At 49.2% G+C, this 26,270-nt stretch overlaps 1 protein-coding gene across 6 annotated transcripts in view; it reads right to left on the bottom strand.

The window, feature by feature from the left end:
* LOC147105333 (transcriptional enhancer factor TEF-5-like) overlaps window positions 1–26,270 on the bottom strand; it is a 644,902-nt gene that overhangs the window by 566,273 nt on the left and 52,359 nt on the right. The window lies entirely within an intron of this gene.

Below are 26,270 nucleotides of genomic sequence, written 5' to 3' on the forward strand. Positions count from 1 at the left end.
CTGGTTAAAGAAGGGATTAACACAATTGTAATGAAGGATATTAGCTCTGATGAGGTGGAATCTGTATGGGTAGAATTGAGAAATACTAAGGGGAAAAAAACGTTAGTGGGAGTGGTTTATAGACCTCCAAACAGTAAGGCGGAGGTTGGGGATGGCATTAAAAGAGAAATTAAAGAAGCGTGCAATAAGGGCACAGCAGTCATCATGGGTGACTTTAATCTACATATAGATTGGGCCAACCAAAGTAGTAACAATACTGTGGAGGAGGAATTCCTGGAGTGTTTATGGGATGGTTTCCTGGACCAATATGTCGAGGAACCAACCAGAGATCAGGCCATCTTAGACTGGGTATTATGTAACAAGAAAGGATTAATTAGCAATCTTGTTGTAAGAGGCCCCTTGGGTCGGAGCGATCATAATATGATCAAATTCTTCATTAAGATGGAGAATGAAGTAGTTGACTCGGAGACTAGGGTCCTCAATTTAAATAAAGGAAACTATGATGGTCTGAGGAGCGAGTTGGGTAGGATTGATTGGGGAATGGCACTCAAAGGGTTGACGGTGGATAGGCAATGGCAAACATTCAAAGACCGAATGGATGAACTACAGAATTTGTTCATCCCAGTTTGGCATAAAAATAAAACAAAAAAGGTGACCCAACCGTGGCTAACAAGGGAAATTAGGGATAGCATAAGGTCCAAGGAGAGGGCATATAAATTGGCCAGAAAAAGCAATAATCCTGAGCATTGGGAGCAGTTCAGGATTCAACAAAGAGGACAAAGGGATTAATTAAGAAAGGGAAAATAGAGTATGAGAGTAAGCTTGCAGAGAACATAAAAACTGACTGTAAAAGCTTTTATAGATATGTGAAGAGAAAAAGATTGGTGAAGTCAAGCGTAGGTCCCTTGCAGTCAGAATCAGGGGAATTTATAATGGGGAACAAAGAAATGGCAGACCAACTAAATACATATTTTGGTTCTGTCTTCACAAAGGAGGACACAAATAACCTCCCAGAGATGTCGGGGAACATAGGGTCTGATGAAAGGGTGGAACTGAAAGAAATCAGTATTTGTAGGGAAATGGTGTTAGGAAAATTGATGGGACTGAAGGCCGATAAATCCCCAGGGCCTGATAATCTACATCCCAGGGTACTTAAGGAAGTGGCCCTAGAAATAGTAGATGCATTGCTCGTCATCTTCCAGAACTCGATAGACTGTGGAACGGTAGCCATGGATTGGCGGGTAGCTAATGTTACCCCACTCTTCAAAAAAGGTGGTAGAGAAAAGGTGGGGAATTATAGACCGGTAAGCCTGACATCGGTAGTGGGGAAAATGCTAGAGTCTATTATAAAAGATGTAATAGCAGAGCACTTGGAAAGCAGTGACAGGATCGGACAAAGTCAACATGGATTTACAAAAGGTAAATCATGCTTGACTAATCTACTGGAATTTTTTGAGGATGTAACTGGTAAAATAGATAAACGAGAACCAGTGGATGTGGTGTATTTGGACTTTCAGAAGGCTTTCGATAAGGTCCCGCATAAGAGATTAGCGTGCAAAATTAAGGCACATGGGATTGGGGGCAAGGTATTGGCTTGGATAGAGAACTGGTTGGCGGACAGTAAGCAAAGAGTTGGAATAAACGGGTCGTTTTCCGGGTGGCAGGCAGTGACTAGTGGGGTACCGCAAGGATCGGTCCGAGGACCCCAGCTGCTCACAATATATATTAATGATCTGGACGAGGGAATTGGATGTAATATCTCCAAATTTGCAGACGACACAAAGCTGGGGGGGGAGGGTATGCTGTGAGGAGGATGTCGTCAAACTCCAGCACGATTTGAACAGGTTGGGTGATTGGGCAGAAACATGGCAAATGCACTATAATGTGGATAAATGTGAGGTTATCCACTTTGGTGGCAAAAACAGGAAGGCAGATTATTATTTGAATGGTAATGGATTGGGAGAAGGGGAAGTGCAAAGAGCCCTGGGTGTTCTTGTGCACCAGTCGCTGAAGGGAAGCATGCAGGTGCAGCAGGCAGCTAAGAAGGCAAATGGTATGTTGGCCTTCTTAGCAAGAGGGTTCGAGTACAAGAACAAGGATGTCTTGCTGCAGTTGTACAGGGCCTTGGTGAGACCACACCTTGAGTATTGTGTGCAGTTTTGGTCGCCTTACCTGAGGAAGGACGTTCTTGCCATGGAAGCAGTGCAGCGAAGATTCACCAGGCTGATACCTGGGATGGCAGGAATGACGTATGAGGAGAGATTGTGTCGATTGGGCTTATACTCACTGGAGTTTAGAAGATTGAGAAGGGATCTCATCGAAACCTATAAAATACTGTCAGGCCTGGACAGACTCGATGCAGTCCAAAGATGTGCGAGTCAGGTTGATTGGCTATGATAAATTGACCCTTAGTGTTAGGGGGATTAAATACGTGGGGTTACGGGGATAGGGTGGGATGTGTGTTGGTGTGGGGGTTACGGGGATCGGGTGGGATATGTGTCGGTGCAGGCTCGATGGGCCGAAGTGGCCTCTATCTGCACTGTGGGTTTTCTGTGATTCTGTGATGTTTCTGATGGCCGGAGAGTCCAGAACCAGGAGTCACAGTCTAAGGATAAGGGGTAAGCCATTTAGGACTGAAATGAGGAGGAATTTCTTCACCCAGAGAGTGGTGAACCTGTGGAATTCTCTGCCACAGAGGGCGGTGGAGGCCAGTTCATTAAGTATATTCAAGAAAGAGTTGGATATATTTCTTAAGGCTAAAGGGATCAAGGGATATGGGGAGAAGGCAGGGACCGGGTACTGAATTTGGATGATCAGCCATGATCTCATTGAATGGCGGAGCAGGCTCGAAGGGCCGAATGGCCTACTCCTGCTCCTATCTTCTATGTATCACACTCCACTGAGAATCAGAACCAGGATCACACTCCACTGAGAATCAGAACCAGGATCACACTCCACTGAGAATCAGAACCAGGATCACACTCCACTGAGAATCAGAACCAGAATCACACTCCACTGAGAATCAGAACCAAGGTCACTGCGCCGAGAATCAGAACCAGGATAAAACTCCACTGAGGATCAGAACAAGGATCACACTCCAGCTAATCAGAACCACGATCACACTCCACTGAGAATCAGAACCAAGATCACACGCCACTGAGAATCAGAACCAGGATCACACTCCACTGGCAAACAGAACCAGGATCACACTCCACTGAAACAGAACCTGGATCACACTCCACTGAGAATCAGAACCAGGATCACACTCCACTGAGAATCAGAACCAGGATCACACTCCACTGAGAATCGGAACCAGAATCACAGTCCACTGAGAATCAGGTCCAGGATCACACTCCACTGAGAATCAGAACCAAGATCACACTCCACTGAGCATAAGAACCTGGATCACACTCCACTGAGAATCAGAAGCAGGATCACGGTCCACTGAGAATCAGAACCAGGGTCACACTCCACTGAGAATCAGAACCAAGGTCACACTCCACTGAGTCTCAGAACCAGGATCACACTCCACTGAGAATCAGAATCAGAATCACACACCACTGAGACTCAGAACCAGGGTCACACTCCACTGAGAATCAGAACCAGGATCAGAATCCACTGAGGATCAGAACCAGGATCAGACTCCACTGAGAATTAGAACCAGGATCAGACTCCACTGAGAATCAGAACGAGGATGACACTCTACTGAGGATCCTAAACAGGATCACACTGCACCGAGAATCAGAACCGGGATCACACGAGACAAAGAATCAGAACCGGGATCACAGTGCACTAAGAATCAGCACCAGGACCACACTGCGCTAAGAATCAGAACCAGGACCACACTGCGCTGAGAATCGGAACCAGGGTCACACTCCACTGAGAATCAGAGCCAGCATCGCACTGAACAGAGGATTCAGAACCAGGGTCACACTCCATGGAGAATCAGAACCATGATCACACTCCACTGAGAGTCAGAACCAGGATCACACTCCACTGAGACTGAGAACCAGGGTCACACTCCACTGAGACTCAAAATCAGAACAAGGATCATACTCCACTGAGAATCAGAACCAGGATCACACTCCACTGAGAATCATAACCAAGATCACACTCCACTGAGAATCAGAACCAGGTTCACGCGCCACTGAGAATCAGAACCAGGATCACACTCCACTGAGAATCAGAACCAGGATCAGACTCCACTGAGAATCAGAACCAGGATCACACTTCGCTGAGAATCAGAACGAGGGTCACACTCCACTGAGAATCAGAAGCAGGATTACTATCCACTGAGAATCAGAACCAGGATCACACTCCACTGAAAATCAGAACCAGGATCACACTCCACTGAGAATCAGAACCAGGATCACACTCCACTGAGAATCAGAACCAGGATCACACTCCACTGAGAATCAGAACCAGGATCACACTTCGCTGAGAATCAGAACGAGGGTCACACTCCACTGAGAATCAGAAGCAGGATCACTATCCACTGAGAATCAGAACCAGGATCACAGTGCACTGAGAATCAGAACCAGGATCACACTGCGCTGAGAATCAGAACCAGGATCACACTCCACTGAGAATCAGAACCAGGATCACACTCCACTGAGAATCAGAACCAGGATCACACCCCACCGAGAATCAGAACCAGGATCACACTCCACCGAGAATCAGAACCAGGATCACACTCCACCGAGAATCAGAACCAGGATCACGCTCCACTGAGAATCAGAAACAGGATCACTCCACTGGGAATCAGAACCAGGATCTTACTCCACTGGGAATCAGAACCAGGATCACACTCCACTGAGAATCAGAAGGAGGATCACACTCCACTGAGAATCAGAAGGAGGATCACACTCCACTGAGAATCAGAACCAGGATCACACTCCACTGAGAATCAGAAACAGGATCATACTCCACTGAGCATCCGAACCAGGATGACACTCTACTGAGGATCCTAAACAGGATCACACTCCACTGAGAATCAGAACCAGAATCACACTCCACTGAGAATCAGAACCAAGGTCACTGCGCCGAGAATCAGAACCAGGATTATACTCCACTGAGGATCAGAACCAAGATCACACGCCACTGAGAATCAGAACCAGGGTCACACTCCACTGAGAATCAGAACCAGGATCACACTCCACTGAGAATCAGAACCAGGATCACACTCCACTGAGAATCAGAACCAGGATCACACTCCACTGAGAATCAGAACCAGGATCACACTCCACTGAGAATCAGAACCAGGATCACAATCCACTGAAAATCAGAACCAGGATCACACTCCACTGAAAATCAGAACCAGGATCACACTCCACTGAGAATCCGAATCAGGATCACACTCCACTGAGCATAAGAAACTGGATCACACTCCACTGAGAATCAGAAGCAAGATCACGGTCCACTGAGAATCAGAACCAGGGTCACACTCCACTGAGAATCAGAACCAGGGTCACACTCCACTGAGTCTCAGAACCAGGATCACACTCCACTGAGAATCAGAATCAGAATCACACACCACTGAGACTCAGAACCAGGGTCACACTCCACTGAGAATCAGAACCAGGATCAGAATCCACTGAGGTTCAGAACGAGGATGACACTCTACTGAGGATCCTAAACAGGATCACACTGCACCGAGAATCAGAACCGGGATCACACTAGACAAAGAATCAGAACCGGGATCACAGTGCACTAAGAATCAGCACCAGGACCACACTGCGCTAAGAATCAGAACCAGGACCACACTGCGCTGAGAATCGGAACCAGGGTCACACTCCACTGAGAATCAGAGCCAGCATCGCACTGAACAGAGGATTCAGAACCAGGATCACACTCCATGGAGAATCAGAACCATGATCACACTCCACTGAGAGTCAGAACCAGGATAACACTCCACTGAGACTGAGAACCAGGGTCACACTCCACTGAGAATCAGATCCAGGATCACATTCCACTGAGAATCAGATCCAGGATCACACTCCACTGAGAATCATAACCAAGATCACACTCCACTGAGAATCAGAACCAGGTTCACACTTCGCTGAGAATCAGAACGAGGGTCACACTCCACTGAGAATCAGAAGCAGGATTACTATCCACTGAGAATCAGAACCAGGATCACAGTGCACTGAGAATCAGAACCAGGATCACACTGCGCTGAGAATCAGAACCAGGATCACACTCCACTGAGAATCAGAACCAGGATCACACTCCACTGAGAATCAGAAACAGGATCACACTCCACTGGGAATCAGAACCAGGATCTTACTCCACTGGGAATCAGAACCAGGATCACACTCCACTGAGAATCAGAAGGAGGATCACACTCCACTGAGAATCAGAAGGAGGATCACACTCCACTGAGAATCAGAACCAGGATCACACTCCACTGAGAATCAGAAACAGGATCATACTCCACTGAGCATCCGAACCAGGATGACACTCTACTGAGGATCCTAAACAGGATCACACTGCACTGAGAATCAGAACCAGGATCATACTCCACTGAGAATCAGAAGCAGGATTACTATCCACTGAGAATCAGAACCAGGATCACAGTGCGCTGAGAATCAGAACCAGGACCACACTGCGCTGAGAATCAGAACCAGGATCACACTCCACTGAGAATCAGAACCAGGATCACACTCCACTGAGAATCAGAACCAGGATCACACTCCACTGAGAATCAGAACCAGGATCACACTCCACTGAGAATCAGAACCAGGATCACAGTGCGCTGAGAATCAGAACCAGGACCACACTGCGCTGAGAATCAGAACCAGGATCACACTCCACTGAGAATCAGAACCAGGATCACACTCCACTGAGAATCAGAACCAGGATCACACTCCACTGAGAAACAGAACCAGGACCACACTGCGCTGAGAATCAGAACCAGGATCACACTCCACTGAGACTCAGAATCAGGATCACACTCCACTGAGAATCAGAACCAGGATCACACTCCACTGAGAAACAGAACCAGGATCACACTCCACTGAGAATCAGAACCAGGGTCACACTCCACTGAGACTCAGAATCAGGATCACACCCCACTGTGAATCAAAACCAGGATCACACTCCACTGTGAATCAGAACCAGGATCACAGGCCACTGAGAATCAGAACCAGGATCACACTCCACTGAGAATCAGAACCAGGATCACACTCCACTGAGACTGAGAACCAGGGTCACACTCCACTGAGACTCAGAATCAGAACAAGGATCATACTCCACTGAGAATCAGAACCAGGACCACACTCCACTGAGAATCAGAACCAGGTTCACGCGCCACTGAGAATCAGAACCAGGATCACACTCCACTGAGAATCAGAACCAGGATCACACTCCACTGAGAATCAGAAACAGGATCACTCCACTGGGAATCAGAACCAGGATCTTACTCCACTGGGAATCAGAACCAGGATCACACTCCACTGAGAATCAGAAGGAGGATCACACTCCACTGAGAATCAGAAGGAGGATCACACTCCACTGAGAATCAGAACCAGGATCACACTCCACTGAGAATCAGAAACAGGATCATACTCCACTGAGCATCCGAACCAGGATGACACTCTACTGAGGATCCTAAACAGGATCACACTCCACTGAGAATCAGAACCAGAATCACACTCCACTGAGAATCAGAACCAAGGTCACTGCGCCGAGAATCAGAACCAGGATTATACTCCACTGAGGATCAGAACCAAGATCACACGCCACTGAGAATCAGAATCACACTCCACTGGCAAACAGAACCAGGATCACACTCCACTGAAACAGAACCTGGATCACACTCCACTGAGAATCAGAACCAGGATCACACTCCACTGAAAATCAGAACCAGGGTCACACTCCACTGAGAATCAGAACCAGGATCACACTCCACTGAGAATCAGAACCAGGATCACACTCCACTGAGAATCAGAACCAGGATCACACTCCACTGAGAATCAGAACCAGGATCACACTCCACTGAGAATCAGAACCAGGATCACAATCCACTGAAAATCAGAACCAGGATCACACTCCACTGAAAATCAGAACCAGGATCACACTCCACTGAGAATCCGAATCAGGATCACACTCCACTGAGCATAAGAAACTGGATCACACTCCACTGAGAATCAGAAGCAGGATCACGGTCCACTGAGAATCAGAACCAGGATCACACTCCACTGAGAATCAGAACCAGGATCAGACTCCACTGAGAATCAGAACCAGGTTCACGCGCCACTGAGAATCAGAACCAGGATCACACTCCACTGAGAATCAGAACCAGGATCACACTCCACTGAGAATCAGAACCAGGATCACACTCCACTGAGAATCAGAACCAGGATCACACTCCACTGAGAATCAGAACCAGGATCACACTCCACTGTGAATCAGAACCAGGATCACAGTGCACTGAGAATCAGAACCAGGACCACACTGCGCTGAGAATCAGAACCAGGATCACGCTCCACTGAGAATCAGAACCAGGATCTTACTCCACTGGGAATCAGAACCAGGATCACACTCCACTGAGAATCAGAAGGAGGATCACACTCCACTGAGAATCAGAAGGAGGATCACACTCCACTGAGAATCAGAACCAGGATCACAGTCCACTGTGAATCAGAACCAGGATCACAGTGCACTGAGAATCAGAACCAGGACCACACTGCGCTGAGAATCAGAACCAGGATCACACTCCACTGAGAATCAGAACCAGGATCACACTCCACTGTGAATCAGAACCAGGATCACAGTGCACTGAGAATCAGAACCTGGACCACACTGCGCTGAGAATCAGAACCAGGATCACGCTCCACTGAGAATCAGAACCAGGATCTTACTCCACTGGGAATCAGAACCAGGATCACACTCCACTGAGAATCAGAAGGAGGATCACACTCCACTGAGAATCAGAAGGAGGATCACACTCCACTGAGAATCAGAACCAGGATCACACTCCACTGAGAATCAGAAGCAGGATCACAGTCCACTGAGAATCAGATCCAGGATCACATTCCACTGAGAATCAGAACCAGGATCACACTCCACTGAGAATCAGAACCAGGATCACACTCCACTGAGAATCAGAACCAGGATCACACTCCACTGAGAATCAAAACCAGGATCACACTCCACTGAGAAGCAGAACCAGGATCACACTCCACTGAGAATCAGAACCAGGATCACCCTCCACTGAGAATCAGAATCAGGATCACGCTCCACTGAGAATCAGAATCAGGATCACACTCCACTGAGGATCCGAACCAGGATCACACTCCACTAAGAATCAGAACCAGTATCACACTCCACTGAGAAACTAAACCAGGATCACACTCCACCGAGAATCAGGACCAGGATCACACTCCACTGAGAATCAGAACCAGAATCACACTCCACTGAGAAGCAGAACCAGGATCACACTCCACTGAGAATCAGAGCCAGGATCACACTCCACTGAGAATCAGAACCAGGATCAGACTCCACTGAGAATCAGAACCAGGATCACACTTCGCTGAGGATCAGACTCCACTGAGAATCAGAACCAGGATCACACTCCACTGAGAATCAGAACCAGGATCAGACTCCACTGAGAATCAGAACCAGGATCACACTTCGCTGAGAATCAGAACGAGGGTCACACTCCACTGAGAATCAGAAGCAGGATTACTATCCACTGAGAATCAGAACCAGGATCACAGTGCACTGAGAATCAGAACCAGGATCACACTGCGCTGAGAATCAGAACCAGGATCACACTCCACTGAAAATCAGAACCAGGATCACACTCCACTGAGAATCAGAACCAGGATCACACTCCACTGAGAATCAGAACCAGGATCACACTCCACTGAGAATCAGAACCAGGATCACACTCCACTGAGAATCAGAATCAGGATCACACTCCACTGAGAATCAGAACCAGGATCACACCCCACCGAGAATCAGAACCAGGATCACAGTCCACCGAGAATCAGAACCAGGATCACACTCCACTGAGAATCAGAACCAGGATCACACTTCGCTGAGAATCAGAACGAGGGTCACACTCCACTGAGAATCAGAAGCAGGATCACTATCCACTGAGAATCAGAACCAGGATCACAGTGCACTGAGAATCAGAACCAGGATCACACTGCTCTGAGAATCAGAACCAGGATCACACTCCACTGAAAATCAGAACCAGGATCACACTCCACTGAGAATCAGAACCAGGATCACACTCCACTGAGAATCAGAACCAGGATCACACTCCACTGAGAATCGGAACCAGGATCACACTCCACTGAGAATCAGAACCAGGATCACACCCCACCGAGAATCAGAACCAGGATCACACTCCACCGAGAATCAGAACCAGGATCACACTCCACCGAGAATCAGAACCAGGATCACGCTCCACTCAGAATCAGAACCAGGATCACACTCCACTGAGAATCAGAAACAGGATCACTCCACTGGGAATCAGAACCAGGATCTTACTCCACTGGGAATCAGAACCAGGATCACACTCCACTGAGAATCAGAAGGAGGATCACACTCCACTGAGAATCAGAAGGAGGATCACACTCCACTGAGAATCAGAACCAGGATCACACTCCACTGAGAATCAGAAACAGGATCATACTCCACTGAGCATCCGAACCAGGATGACACTCTACTGAGGATCCTAAACAGGATCACACTCCACTGAGAATCAGAACCAGAATCACACTCCACTGAGAATCAGAACCAAGGTCACTGCGCCGAGAATCAGAACCAGGATTATACTCCACTGAGGATCAGAACCAAGATCACACGCCACTGAGAATCAGAACCAGGATCACACTCCACTGGCAAACAGAACCAGGATCACACTCCACTGAAACAGAACCTGGATCACACTCCACTGAGAATCAGAACCAGGATCACACTCCACTGAAAATCAGAACCAGGGTCACACTCCACTGAGAATCAGAACCAGGATCACACTCCACTGAGAATCAGAACCAGGATCACACTCCACTGAGAATCAGAACCAGGATCACAATCCACTGAAAATCAGAACCAGGATCACACTCCACTGAAAATCAGAACCAGGATCACACTCCACTGAGAATCCGAATCAGGATCACACTCCACTGAGCATAAGAACCTGGATCACACTCCACTGAGAATCAGAAGCAGGATCACGGTCCACTGAGAATCAGAACCAGGGTCACACTCCACTGAGAATCAGAACCAGGGTCACACTCCACTGAGTCTCAGAACCAGGATCACACTCCACTGAGAATCAGAATCAGAATCACACACCACTGAGACTCAGAACCAGGGTCACACTCCACTGAGAATCAGAACCAGGATCAGAATCCACTGAGGTTCAGAACGAGGATGACACTCTACTGAGGATCCTAAACAGGATCACACTGCACCGAGAATCAGAACCGGGATCACACTAGACAAAGAATCAGAACCGGGATCACAGTGCACTAAGAATCAGCACCAGGACCACACTGCGCTAAGAATCAGAACCAGGACCACACTGCGCTGAGAATCGGAACCAGGGTCACACTCCACTGAGAATCAGAGCCAGCATCGCACTGAACAGAGGATTCAGAACCAGGATCACACTCCATGGAGAATCAGAACCATGATCACACTCCACTGAGAGTCAGAACCAGGATAACACTCCACTGAGACTGAGAACCAGGGTCACACTCCACTGAGAATCAGATCCAGGATCACACTCCACTGAGAATCAGAACCAGGTTCACGCGCCACTGAGAATCAGAACCAGGATCACACTCCACTGAGAATCAGAACCAGGATCAGACTCCGCTGAGAATCAGAACCAGGATCACACTTCGCTGAGAATCAGAACGAGGGTCACACTCCACTGAGAATCAGAAGCAGGATTACTATCCACTGAGAATCAGAACCAGGATCACAGTGCACTGAGAATCAGAACCAGGATCACACTGCGCTGAGAATCAGAACCAGGATCACACTCCACTGAAAATCAGAACCAGGATCACACTCCAGAGAATCAGAACCAGGATCACACTCCACTGAGAATCAGAAACAGGATCACACTCCACTGGGAATCAGAACCAGGATCTTACTCCACTGGGAATCAGAACCAGGATCACACTCCACTGAGAATCAGAAGGAGGATCACACTCCACTGAGAATCAGAAGGAGGATCACACTCCACTGAGAATCAGAACCAGGATCACACTCCACTGAGAATCAGAAACAGGATCATACTCCACTGAGCATCCGAACCAGGATGACACTCTCCTGAGGATCCTAAACAGGATCACACTGCACTGAGAATCAGAACCAGGGTCACACTCCACTGAGAATCAGAAGGAGGATCACACTCCACTGAGAATCAGAACCAGGATCATACTCCACTGAGAATCAGAAGCAGGATTACTATCCACTGAGAATCAGAACCAGGATCACAGTGCGCTGAGAATCAGAACCAGGACCACACTGCGCTGAGAATCAGAACCAGGATCACACTCCACTGAGAATCAGAACCAGGATCACACTCCACTGAGAATCAGAACCAGGATCACACTCCACTGAGAATCAGAACCAGGATCACACTCCACTGAGAATCAGAACCAGGATCACACTCCACTGAGAATCAGAACCAGGATCACACTCCACTGAGAAACAGAACCAGGATCACACTCCACTGAGAATCAGAACCAGGATCACACTCCACTGAGAATCAGAACCAGGGTCACACTCCACTGAGACTCAGAATCAGGATCACACTCCACTGAGAAACAGAACCAGGATCACACTCCACTGAGAAACAGAACCAGGATCATCCTCCACTGAGAAACAGAACCAGGATCACACTCCACTGAGAATCAGAACCAGGGTCACACTCCACTGAGACTCAGAATCAGAACAAGGATCATACTCCACTGAGAATCAGAACCAGGACCACACTCCACTGAGAATCAGAACCAGGTTCACGCGCCACTGAGAATCAGAACCAGGATCACACTCCACTGAGAATCAGAACCAGGATCACAGTGCACTGAGAATCAGAACCAGGACCACACTGCGCTGAGAATCAGAACCAGGATCACGCTCCACTGAGAATCAGAACCAGGATCACAATCCACTGAAAATCAGAACCAGGATCACACTCCACTGAAAATCAGAACCAGGATCACACTCCACTGAGAATCCGAATCAGGATCACACTCCACTGAGCATAAGAACCTGGATCACACTCCACTGAGAATCAGAATCAGAATCACACACCACTGAGACTCAGAACCAGGGTCACACTCCACTGAGAATCAGAACCAGGATCAGAATCCACTGAGGTTCAGAACGAGGATGACACTCTACTGAGGATCCTAAACAGGATCACACTCCACTGAGACTGAGAACCAGGGTCACACTCCACTGAGAATCAGATCCAGGATCACACTCCACTGAGAATCATAACCAAGATCACACTCCACTGAGAATCAGAACCAGGTTCACGCGCCACTGAGAATCAGAACCAGGATCACACTCCACTGATAATCAGAACCAGGATCAGACTCCGCTGAGAATCAGAACCAGGATCACACTTCGCTGAGAATCAGAACGAGGGTCACACTCCACTGAGAATCAGAAGCAGGATTACTATCCACTGAGAATCAGAACCAGGATCACAGTGCACTGAGAATCAGAACCAGGATCACAATCCACTGAGAATCAGAAACAGGATCACACTCCACTGAAAATCAGAACCAGGATCACACTCCACTGAAAATCAGAACCAGGATCACACTCCACTGAGAATCTGAACCAGGATCACACTCCACTGAGAATCAGAAGGAGGATCACACTCCACTGAGAATCAGAACCAGGATCACAATCCACTGAGAATCAGAAACAGGATCATACTCCACTGAGAATCAGAAGCAGGATTACTATCCACTGAGAATCAGAACCAGGATCACACTCCACTGAGAATCAGAACCAGGATCACACTGCACTGAGAATCAGAACCAGGATCTCACTCCACTGAGAATCAGAACCAGGATCACACTCCACTGAGAATCAGAACCAGGATCACACTCCACTGAGAATCAGAACCAGGATCACACTCCACTGAGAATCAGAACCAGGATCACACTCCACTGTGAATCAGAACCAGGATCACAGGCCACTGAGAATCAGAACCAGGATCACACTCCACTGAGAATCAGAACCAGGATCACACTCCACTGAGACTGAGAACCAGGGTCACACTCCACTGAGACTCAGAATCAGAACAAGGATCATACTCCACTGAGAATCAGAACCAGGACCACACTCCACTGAGAATCAGAACCAGGATCACATTCCACTGAGAATCAGAACGAGGGTCACACTCCACTGAGAATCAGAACCAGGATCACACTCCACTGAGAATCAGAACCAGGATCACACTCCACTGAGAATCAGAACCAGGATCACACTCCACTGAGAATCAGAAGCAGGATCACACTCCACTGAGAATCAGAACCAGGATCAGACTCCACTGAGAATCAGAACGAGGATCACACTCCACTGAGAATCAGAACCAGGATCACACTCCACTGTGAATCAGAACCAGGATCACAGTGCACTGAGAATCAGAACCAGGACCACACTGCGCTGAGAATCAGAACCAGGATCACGCTCCACTGAGAATCAGAACCAGGATCACACTCCACTGGGAATCAGAACCAGGATCGCACTCCACTGAGAATCAGAACCAGGATCACACTCCACTGAGAATCAGAAGGAGGATCACACTCCACTGAGAATCAGAACCAGGATCACACTGCACTGAGAATCAGAACCAGGATCACACGACACTGAGAATCAGAACCAGGGTCACACTCCACTGAGAATCAGAACCAGGATCAGACTCCACTGAGAATCAGAACCAGGATCAGACTCCACTGAGAATCAGAACCAGGATCACACTCCACTTAGAATCAGAACCAGGTTCACACTCCACTGAGAATCAGAACCAGGATCACACTCCACTGAGGAACCGAACCAGAATCACACTCCACTGAGAATCAGAACCAGGATCACACTCCACTGAGAATCAGAACCAGGAGCACACTACACTGAGAATCAGAACCAGGATCACACTCCACTGAGAATCAGAACCAGGATCAGACTCCACTGAGAATCAAAACCAGGATCACACTCCACTGAGAATCAGAACCAGGATCACACTCCACTGAGAATCAGAACCAGGATCACCCTCCACTGAGAATCAGAATCAGGATCACGCTCCACTGAGAATCAGAATCAGGATCACACTCCACTGAGGATCCGAACCAGGATCACACTCCACTAAGAATCAGAACCAGTATCACACTCCACTGAGAAACTAAACCAGGATCACACTCCACCGAGAATCAGGACCAGGATCACACTCCACTGAGAATCAGAACCAGGATCACACTCCACTGAGAATCAGAACCAGGATCACACTCCACTGAGAATGAGAACCTGGATCACACTCCACTGAGGATAAGAACCAGGATCACACTCCACTGAGGATAAGAACCAGGATCACACTCCACTGAGAATCAGAACCAGGATTACTATCCAGTGAGAATTAGAACCAGGATTACTATCCACTGAGAATCAGAACCAGGATCACACTCCACGGAGAACAAGAACCAGGATCACACTCCACTGAGGATCAGAGCCAGGAACGCACTCCACTGAGGATCAGAGCCAGGAACACACTCCACTGAGCATCACAACCAGGATCACTGTCCACAGAGAACAAGAACCAGGATCGCACTGCACCGAGAATCAGAACCAGGATCACACTCCACTGAGAATCAGAGCCAGGATCACAGTCCACTAAGAATCATACCCAGGATCACAATCCACCGAGAATCAGAACCAGGATCACACTCCGCTGAGGATCAGAACCAGGATTACTCTGGACGAAGAACAAGAACCAGGATCAAACTCCACTCAGAAACTGAACCAGGATCACACTGCACCGAGAATCATAACCAGGATCACACTCCACTGAGAACCAGGATTACAAGCCACTGAGAATCAGAAGCAGGATTACTCTCCACACAGAAGAAGAACCAGATTCACACTCCACTGAGAATCAGATACAAGATCACACTCCACTTAGAACCAGGATTACAAGCCACTGAGAATCAGAAGCAGGATTACACTCCACTGAGAATCAGAACCAGGATCACACTCCACTGAGAATCAGAACCAGGATCACACTGCACAGAGCATCAGAACCAGGATCATACTCCACTGAGCATCAGAACCAGGATCACACTCCACTCAGAATCAGAACGAAGATCACACTGCACAGAGAATCAGAACCAGGATCACACTCCACTGAGAATCAGAACCAACATCACACTCCACTAAGAATCAGAACAAGGATCACACTCCACTGAAGCTGAACCAAGATCACAGTCCACTCAGAATCAGAACCAAGATCACACTCCACTGAGAATCAGAGCCAAGATCACAGTCCACTCAGAACCAGAACCAGGATCACACTCCGCTGAGAATCAGAACCAGGATCACACTCCACTGAGAATCAGAACCAGGATCACGCTGCACCGAGAATCGGAACCAGGATCACACTCGACTGAGAATCAGAACCAGGATCACACTGCACCGAGAAACTGAACCAGGATCACACTCCACTGAGAATCAGAACCAGGATCACACTCCACCGAGAATCAGAACCAGGACCAGACTCCAATTAGGATCAGAACCAGGATCACACTCCACTGAGTATCAGAATCAGGATCACACTCCACTGAGGATCCGAACCAGGATCACACTCCACTAAGAATCAGAACCAGTATCACACTCCACTGAGAAACTAAACCAGGATCACACTCCACCGAGAATCAGGACCAGGATCACACTCCACTGAGAATCAGAACCAGGATCCCACTCCACTCAGAATCAGAACCAGAATCACACTCCACTGAGAAGCAGAACCAGGATCACACTCCACTGAGAAGCAGAACCAGGATCACACTCCACTGAGAATGAGAACCAGGATCACACTCCACTGAGGATGAGAACCAGGATCACACTCCACTGAGAATCAGAACCAGGATTACTATCCAGTGAGAATTAGAACCAGGATTACTATCCACTGAGAATCAGAACCAGGATCACACTCCACGGAGAACAAGAACCAGGATCACACTCCACTGAGGATCAGAGCCAGGAACGCACTCCACTGAGGATCAGAGCCAGGAACACACTCCACTGAGCATCACAACCAGGATCACTGTCCACAGAGAACAAGAACCAGGATCACACTGCACCGAGAATCAGAACCAGGATCACACTCCACTGAGAATCAGAGCCAGGATCACAGTCCACTGAGAATCAGACCCAGGATCACAGTCCACTAAGAATCATACCCAGGATCACAATCCACCGAGAACCAGAACCAGGATCACACTCCGCTGAGAATCAGAACCAGGATCACACTCCACTGAGAAGCAGAACGAAGATCACACTCCACTGAGAATCAGAACCAGGATCACACTGCACCGAGAAACTGAACCAGGATCACACTGCACCGAGAAACTGAACCAGGATCACACTCCACTGAGAATCAGAACCAGGATCACACTCCACCGAGAATCAGAACCAGGATCAGACTCCAATTAGGATCAGAACCACGATCACACTCCACTGAGTATCAGAACCAAGATTACTCTCCACGGAGAACAAGAAACAGGATCACACGCCACTGAGAATCAGAACCAGGATTACTCTCCACTGAGAATCGGACCCAGGATCTCACTGCATCGAGCAACTGAACCAGGATCACACTGCATCGAGCAACTGAACCAGGATCACACTGCACTAAGAAACTGAACCAGGATCACATTCCACTGAGAATCAGAACCAGGATTACACGCCACTCAGAATCAGAACCAGGATCACACTCCACTGAGAGTCAGAACCAGGGTCACACTACACTGAGCATCAGAACCAGGATCATACTCCACTGAGCATCAGAACGAGGATTACACGCCACTGAGAATCAGAACCAGGATTACACTCCACGGAGAACAAGAACCAGGATCACACTCCACCGAGAATCAGAATTAGGATCACACTCCACTGAGAATCAGAACCAGGATCACACTCCACTGAGAATCAGAACCAGGATCACGCTCCACTGAGAATCAGAAACAGGATCATAGTCCACTGAAAATCAGAAACAGGATCATAGTCCAGTGAGAATCAGAACCAGGATCACTGCACTGAGAATAAGAACCAGGATCACACTCCACTGAGAATCAGAACCAGGATCACACGCCACTGAGAATCAGAACCAGGATCACACTCCACTGAGATTCAGAACCAGGATCACATTCCACGGAGAATCAGAACCAGGAGCATAGCGCACTGAGCATCAGAACCAGGATCACACTCCACCGAGAACAAGAACCAGGATCACACTCCACTCAGAATCAGAACCAGGATCACACTGCACTGAGAATCAGAACCAGGATCACACTCCACTGAGAATCTAACAGGATCAGACTCCACTGAGAATCAGAACCAGGATTACTCTTCACTGAGAATCAGAACCAAGGTCACAGCCCACGGAGAATCAGAACCAGGATCACAGTCCACTGAGAATCAGAACCAGGATTACTATCCACTGAGAATCAGAATCAGGATCACACACCACTGAGAATCAGAACCAGGATCACTGTCCACTGAGGATCAGAGCCAGGAACGCACTCCACTGAGCATCACAACCAGGATCACTCTCCACAGAGCACAAGAACCAGGATCACACTCCACTGAGAATCAGAACCAGGATCACTCTCCACGGAGAACAAGAACCAGGATCAGAATGCACCGAGAATCAGAATCAGGATCACACACCACTGAGCATCAGAAAGAGGATCACACTCTACCGAGGATCAGGACCAGGACCACAGTCCACTGAGAATCAGAACCAGGATCACACTCCACTGAGAATCAGAAACAGGATTACTCTCCACGGAAAACAAGAACCAGGATCATACTCCACTCAGAATCAGAAACAAGATCACACTCCACTGAGAATCAGAACCAGGATAACTGCACTCAGAATCAGAACCAGGATCACACTCCACTGAGAATCAGAACCAGTATCACAGTCCACTGAGAATCAGAACCAGGATCACAGTCCACTGAGAATCAGAAACAGGATCATAGTCCACTGAGAATCAGAAACAGGATCATAGTCCAGTGAGAATCAGAACCAGGATCACTGCACTGAGAATAAGAACCAGGATCACACGCCACTGAGAATCAGAACCAGGATTAATCTCCACGGAGAACAAGAACCGGGATCACACTCCACTGAGAAACTGAACCAGGATCACACTGCACCGAGAATCATAACCGACACACCGACCCCTACGCTGGCCTCCGTTACACTGGACCAAGCGAGACCGCACCAACTGGCCCGGTCCACAATGGACATTAAGGTAAATGGTCACGAAACAATCTGCCTTTTTGACTCTGGGAGCACGGAGAGCTTCATCCACCCCGACACGGAGCGGCGTTGCTCTCTCCCAGTCCTGCCTGCGCACCAGCGGATTTTTATGGCCTCCGAGTCCCAGTCGGCGGACATCGGCTGCTACTGCGTGGTGACACTCTTAATAGACGGGACTGTGTACGATAATTTTAAACTTCTGGTCCTGCCCCACCTCTGCGCTGCCGTCCTACTGGGGTTAGATTTTCAGTGCCACCTTAAAAGTGTTACGATGGCGTACGGTGGGCCCCTCCCCCCACTCACAGTCCGCAGCCAGCAGCTTCCAAATTGCCCGCCGCGCACCAGGTGCAACCTCTCCACACTCAGAGTCACCCCCCCCGCACTGTTTGCTAACCTCACCCCCGACTGTAAGCCCATCGCCACAAAGAGCAGGCGATACAGTGCCGGGGACAGGGTTTTCATTAAAACCGAAGTGGTGCGGCTCCTGAAGGAGGGGATTATTGAGGGCAGCACCAGCCCCTGGCGAGCCCAGGTTGTGGTCGTTAAGACCGGCGAGAAGCAGCGCCTGGTCATCGACTACAGCCAGACAATAAATCGCTACACCCTGCTGGACGCTTACCCACTCCCCCGCATAGCTGATATGGTCAACCAGATCGCGCAGTACCGCGTCTTCTCGACCATTGACCTGAAATCAGCGTCCCACCAGCTGCCTATCCGCCCTGAGGACCGCCAGTATACTGCCTTTGAGGCAAACGGCCGCCTCTACCACTTCCTTCGGGTTCCCTTTGGCGTCACCAACGGGGTCTCCGTCTTCCAAAGGGAGATGGACCGGATGGTCGATCAAAATGCGTTGCAGGCCACTTTCCCATATCTGGACAATGTGACCATCTGCGGCCATGACTTGCAGGACCATGACGCAAACCTCAAAAAATTCCTCTGCACCGCCCAACTCCTGAACCTGACTTATAACAAGGAGAAGTGCATATTCCGCACAACCCGCCTCACCATCCTTGGCTGTGTTGTGGAACACGGAGTCATCGGTCCCGACCCCGACCGGATGCGTCCCCTTATGGAACTCCCACTGCCTCAAGGCCCTGAAGAGGTGCCTAGGGTTTTTCTCCTATTACGCCCAGTGGGTCCCCTACTATGCGGACAAGGCCCGTCCGCTGATCCAAGTCCACCTCTTTTCCCTTGACGGCAGAGGCCCGCTTAGCCTTCCACCGTATCAAGGAAGACATTGCCAAAGCTACCATGCATGCAGTGGACGAATCCATCCCCTTCCAGGTGGAAAGCGACGCGTCCGACTTTGCCCTGGCCGCTACCCTTAATCAGGCGGGGAGACCCGTGGCCTGCTTTTCACGAACCCTCCAGGGCCCGGAGACCAGACACTCCGCTGTTGAGAAGGAGGCCCAGGCTATTGTGGAGGCTGTGCGTCATTGGAGGCACTACCTGGCCGGAAAACGATTTACCCTGCTCACTGACCAGCGCTCAGTTGCTTTTATGTTTAGCAACAAGCAGAGGGGCAAAATCAAAAACAACAAGATCTTGAGGTGGAGAATCGAAATTTCCACCTACAATTATGAGATCTTGTACCGGCCCGGGAAGCTCAATGAGCCCCCGGATGCTCTATCGCGTGGCACTTGCGCCAGCGCGCAGATCGATAGACTGCGGGCCCTCCACAATGACCTCTGCCACCCGGGGGTCACCAGGTTCTTCCACTTCATCAAGGCCCGCAACCTGCCTTACTCCATTGAGGAGGTCAGGACCATGACCAGGAACTGCCAAGTCTGCGCTGAGTGCAAACCGCACTTTTATAGACCAGACAGGGCTCACCTGATAAAAGCCACTCGCCCCTTAGCGTTGATTTTAAAGGGCCTCTCCCCTCCTCCGACCGTAATGTGTACTTCCTCAACATTATTGATGAGTACTCCCGTTTCCTGTTCGCCATCCCCTGCCCAGACATGACCAGTGCCACGGTCATTAAATGTCTGAACGACCTCTTCACCCTGTTCGGTTTCCCCAGCTATATCCATAGAGACCGGGGCTCATCGTTTATGAGCGACGAACTCCGCCAGTACCTGCTCGCTAGGGGTATTGCCACAAGCAGGACCACCAGTTACAACCCCCGGGGGAACGAACAGGTGGAAAGAGAGAATGCGACAGTTTGGAAGGCCGCCCTGCTAGCCTTAAAGTCTAAGGGCCTTCCGACCTCCCGCTGGCAGGATGTGCTCCCCGATGCGCTCCACTCTATTCGGTCACTGCTCTGCACTGCCACTAACGCCACCCCTCATGAGAAAATGTTTGTCTTCCCAAGGAAGTCCACATCGGGGACATCGCTACCGCCATGACTGACGTCCCCAGGGCCGGTCCTACTGAGAAGACACGTGAGGACCCATAAAATGGACCCCCTGGTCGAGAGGGTCAACCTCCTCCATGCCAACCCCCAGTACGCTTACATTGCGTACCCGGAAGGGCGGGAGGGCACAGTCTCCATACGAGACCTCGCACCCTCGGGGACCCCAGTAACCCACTACCCACTACCACCACCCCCCCCATGATCCAATATCCAACTCCAGCAGACAGCACGCCTGGGCCCCGGGACCCGCTCGACACCCACGAGGACTACACACCAGTGCCCCAGCCTATGCGGGACTCGACGCCTGAAGCTTCACTACCCCTGCCATCGCCACGTCCATCACAGCGGCAGACAAGACCTCCGGAGAGACTCCAATACACAAACTTTTAATACACTTCACCCCGCCAGACTCATTTTTAAACAAGGGGTGAATGTGGTAAACCATTGTTTGTATTCCACTGTGTACATGTCTGTACATGCCTCGGCTGACTCCTCCCACGAGTCCAGGTATAAAGGTGACTGCTCCACAGTCCCTCTGTATTCTGGACTGGTCGAACACTCGAGGCACACCTTCATTCTCTTGTTAATAAAAGCCTGTTAGCTACTCGCTTAACCTCAGTCTTTTGAGTAATTGATAGCGCATCAACTATCCACTGAGAATCAGAACCAGGATCACACTCCACTGAGAATCAGAACGAGGATCACACTCCACTGAGAATCAGAACCAGGATCACACACCACTGAGAATCAGAATCAGGATCACACACCACTGGGAATCAGAACCAGGATCACTCTCCACTGAGGATCAGAGCCAGGAACAAACTCCACTGAGCATCACAACCAGGATCACTCTCCACAGAGAAAAAGAACCAGGATCACACTCCACTGAGAATCAGAACCAGGGTCACTCGCCACTGAGAATCAGAACCAGGGTCACTCGCCACGGAGAACAAGAACCAGGATCACACTGCACCGAGAATCAGAACCAGGATCACACTCCACTGACAATCAGACCCAGGATCACAGCCCACTGAGAACCAGAATCACACTCCACTGAGAATCAGAACCACGATCACGCTGCACCGAGAATCAGAACCAGGATCACACTCCACCGAGAAGCAGAGCCAGGATCACACTCCACTGAGAATCAGAACCAGGATTACTCTGCATGGAGAACAAGAACCAGGATCACACTCCACTGAGAATCAGAACCAGGACCACAGTCCACTGAGAATCAGACCCAGGATCACACACCACTGTGAATCTGAACCAGGATCAAACTCCACTGAGAGTCAGAACCAGGATCACACGCCACTGAGAATCAGAACCGGGATCACACTGCATCGAGCAACTGAACCAGGATCACACTGCACCGAGAAACTGAACCAGGATCACACTGCACCGAGAATCAGAACCAGGATCACACTGCACCGAGAATCAGAACCAGGATCACACTCCACCGAGGATCAGGACCAGGATCACACTCCACTGAGAATCAGAACAAGGATCACACACCACTGAGAATCAGAACCAGGATCACACTCCACTGAGAATCAGAACCAGGATCACACTCCACTGAGAATCAGAACGAGGATCACACTCCACTGAGAATCAGAACGAGGATCACACTCCACTGAGAATCAGAACCAGGATCACACACCACTGAGAATCAGAACCAGGATCACACTGCACCGAGAAACTGAACCAGAATCACACAGCACCGAGAAACTGAACCAGGATCACACTGCACCGAGAAACTGAAAAAGGATCACACTGCACCGAGAATCAGAACCAGGATCTCACTCCACCGAGAATCAGAATAACACTCCACTGAGCATCAGAAACAGGATCACACTCCACTGAGGATCAGGACCAGGATCACTCTCCACGGAGAACAAGAACCAGGATCACACTGCACCGAGAATCAGAACCAGGATCACACTCCACTGAGGATCAGAGCCAGGAACACACTCCACTGAGAAACAGAACCAGGATCACACTCCACTGAGAATCAGAACCAGGATCACAATCCAGTGAGGATCAGGACCAGGATCACACTCCACTGAGAAACAGAACCAGGATCACACTCCACTGAGAAACAGGACCAGGATCACAATCCACTGAGGATGAGAACCAGGATCACACTCCACTGAGTATCAGAACCAAGATCACAGTCCACTGAGCATCAGAACCAAGATCACAAGCCACTGAGAATCAGAACCAGGATTACTCTCCACGGAGAACAAGAAACAGGATCACACTCCACTGAGAATCAGAACCAGATCACACTCCACTGAGAATCAGACCCAGGATCACACTCCACTGAGAGTCAGACCCAGGATCACACTACGTCGAGCAACTGAACCAGGATTACACTGCACTGAGAAACTGAACCAGGATCACACTCCACTGAGAATCAGAACCAGGATCACAATCCACTGAGAATCAAACAGGATCAGACTCCACTGAGAATCAGAAACAAGATCACAGTCCACTGAGAATCAGAACCAGGATTACACTCCACTGAGAATCAGAACCAGGATCACACTACACTGAGAAGCAGAACCAAGATCACAGTCCACTGAGAATCAGAACCAGGATGACACACCACTGAGAATCAGAACCAGGATCACACTCCACTGAGCATCAGAACCAGGATCACAAGCCACTGAGAAGCAGAGCCAGGATTACTCTCCACGGAGAACAAGAACCAGGATAACATGGCACTGAGAATCAGAACCAAGATCACAGTCCACTGAGAATCAGAACCAGGATATCACACCACGGAGAATCAGAACCAGGATCACACTCCCTGAGAATCAGAACCAAGATCACCACTGAGAATCAGAACCAGGATCACACTCCATGAGAGTCAGAACCAGGATCACACTCCACTGAGAAGCAGAACCAGCATCACACGCCACTGAGAATCAGAACCGGGATCACACTGCACCGAGAATCAGACCCAGGATCAAACTGCATCGAGCAACTGAACCAGGATCACACTGCACCGAGAAACTGAACCAGGATCACACTGCACCGAGAAACTGAACCAGGATCACACTGCACCGAGAATCAGAACCAGGATCTCACTCCACCGAGAATCAGAACCAGTATCACACTCCACCGAGAATCAGAAACAGGATCACACTCCACTGAGAATCAGAACCAAGATCACACTGCACAGATAATCAGAACCAACATCACACTCCACTAAGAATCAGAACAAGGATCACACTCCACTGAGAAGCTGAACCAAGATCACAGTCCACTGAGAATCAGAACCAGGATCACACTACACTGAGAAGCAGAACCAGGGTCACAATCCAGAGGATCAGAATCAGGATCACACTACACTGAGGATTTGAACCAGGATCACAGTCCAGAGATTCAAAACCAGGATCACAATCCACTGAGAATCAGAACCAAGATCACACAGCACTGTGAATCAGAACCAGGATCGCACTCCACTGAGAATCAGAACCAGGATCACGCTGCACCGAGAATCGGAACCAGGATCACACTCCACTGAGAATCAGAACCAGGATCACTCTCCACTGAGAATCAGAACCAGGATTACTATCCACTGAGAATCAGAGCCAGGATCACACTCCACTGGGAATCAGAGCCAGGATCACACTCCACTGAGAATCAGAAAAAGGATCACACTCCACTGAGAATCAGAACCAGGATCACACTCCACTGAGAATCAGAACCAGGATCACACTCCACTGAGAAGCAGAACCAGGATCACACTCCACCGAGAATCAGAACCAGGATTACTCTGCACCGAGAAACTGAACCAGGATCACACTGCACCGAGAAACTGAACCAGGATAACACTGCACCGAGAAACTGAACCAGGATCACAATGCACCGAGAATCAGAACCAGGATCTCACTCCACCGAGAATCAGAATCAGGATAACACTCCACTGAGAATCAGAACCAGGATCACACTCCACTGAGCATCAGAAACACGATCACACTCCACCGAGGATTTGAACTAGGATCACAGTCCAGAGAATCAGAACCAACATCACACTCCACTAAGAATCAGAACCAGGATCACACTCCACTGAGAATCAGAACAAGGATCGTACTCCACTGAGAAACTGAACCAGGATCACACTGCACCGAGAATCAGAACCAGGATCACACTCCACTGAGAATCAGAACAAGGATCGTACTCCACTGAGAATCAGAACAAGGATCGTACTCCACTGAGAAACTGAACCAGGATCACACTGCACCGAGAATCAGAACCAGGATCATACTCCACTGAGAATCAGAACCAGGATCACACTGCACCGAGAAACTGAATCAGGATCACACTCCACTGAGGATCAGGACCAGGATCACAGTCCACCGAGAATCAGAACCAGGA

Source organism: Somniosus microcephalus, chromosome 18, assembly GCF_052327205.1.
Source record: "Somniosus microcephalus isolate GS21.2 chromosome 18, FLI_Smic_1.0, whole genome shotgun sequence".
Taxonomy (NCBI): Eukaryota; Metazoa; Chordata; class Chondrichthyes; order Squaliformes; family Somniosidae; genus Somniosus; species Somniosus microcephalus.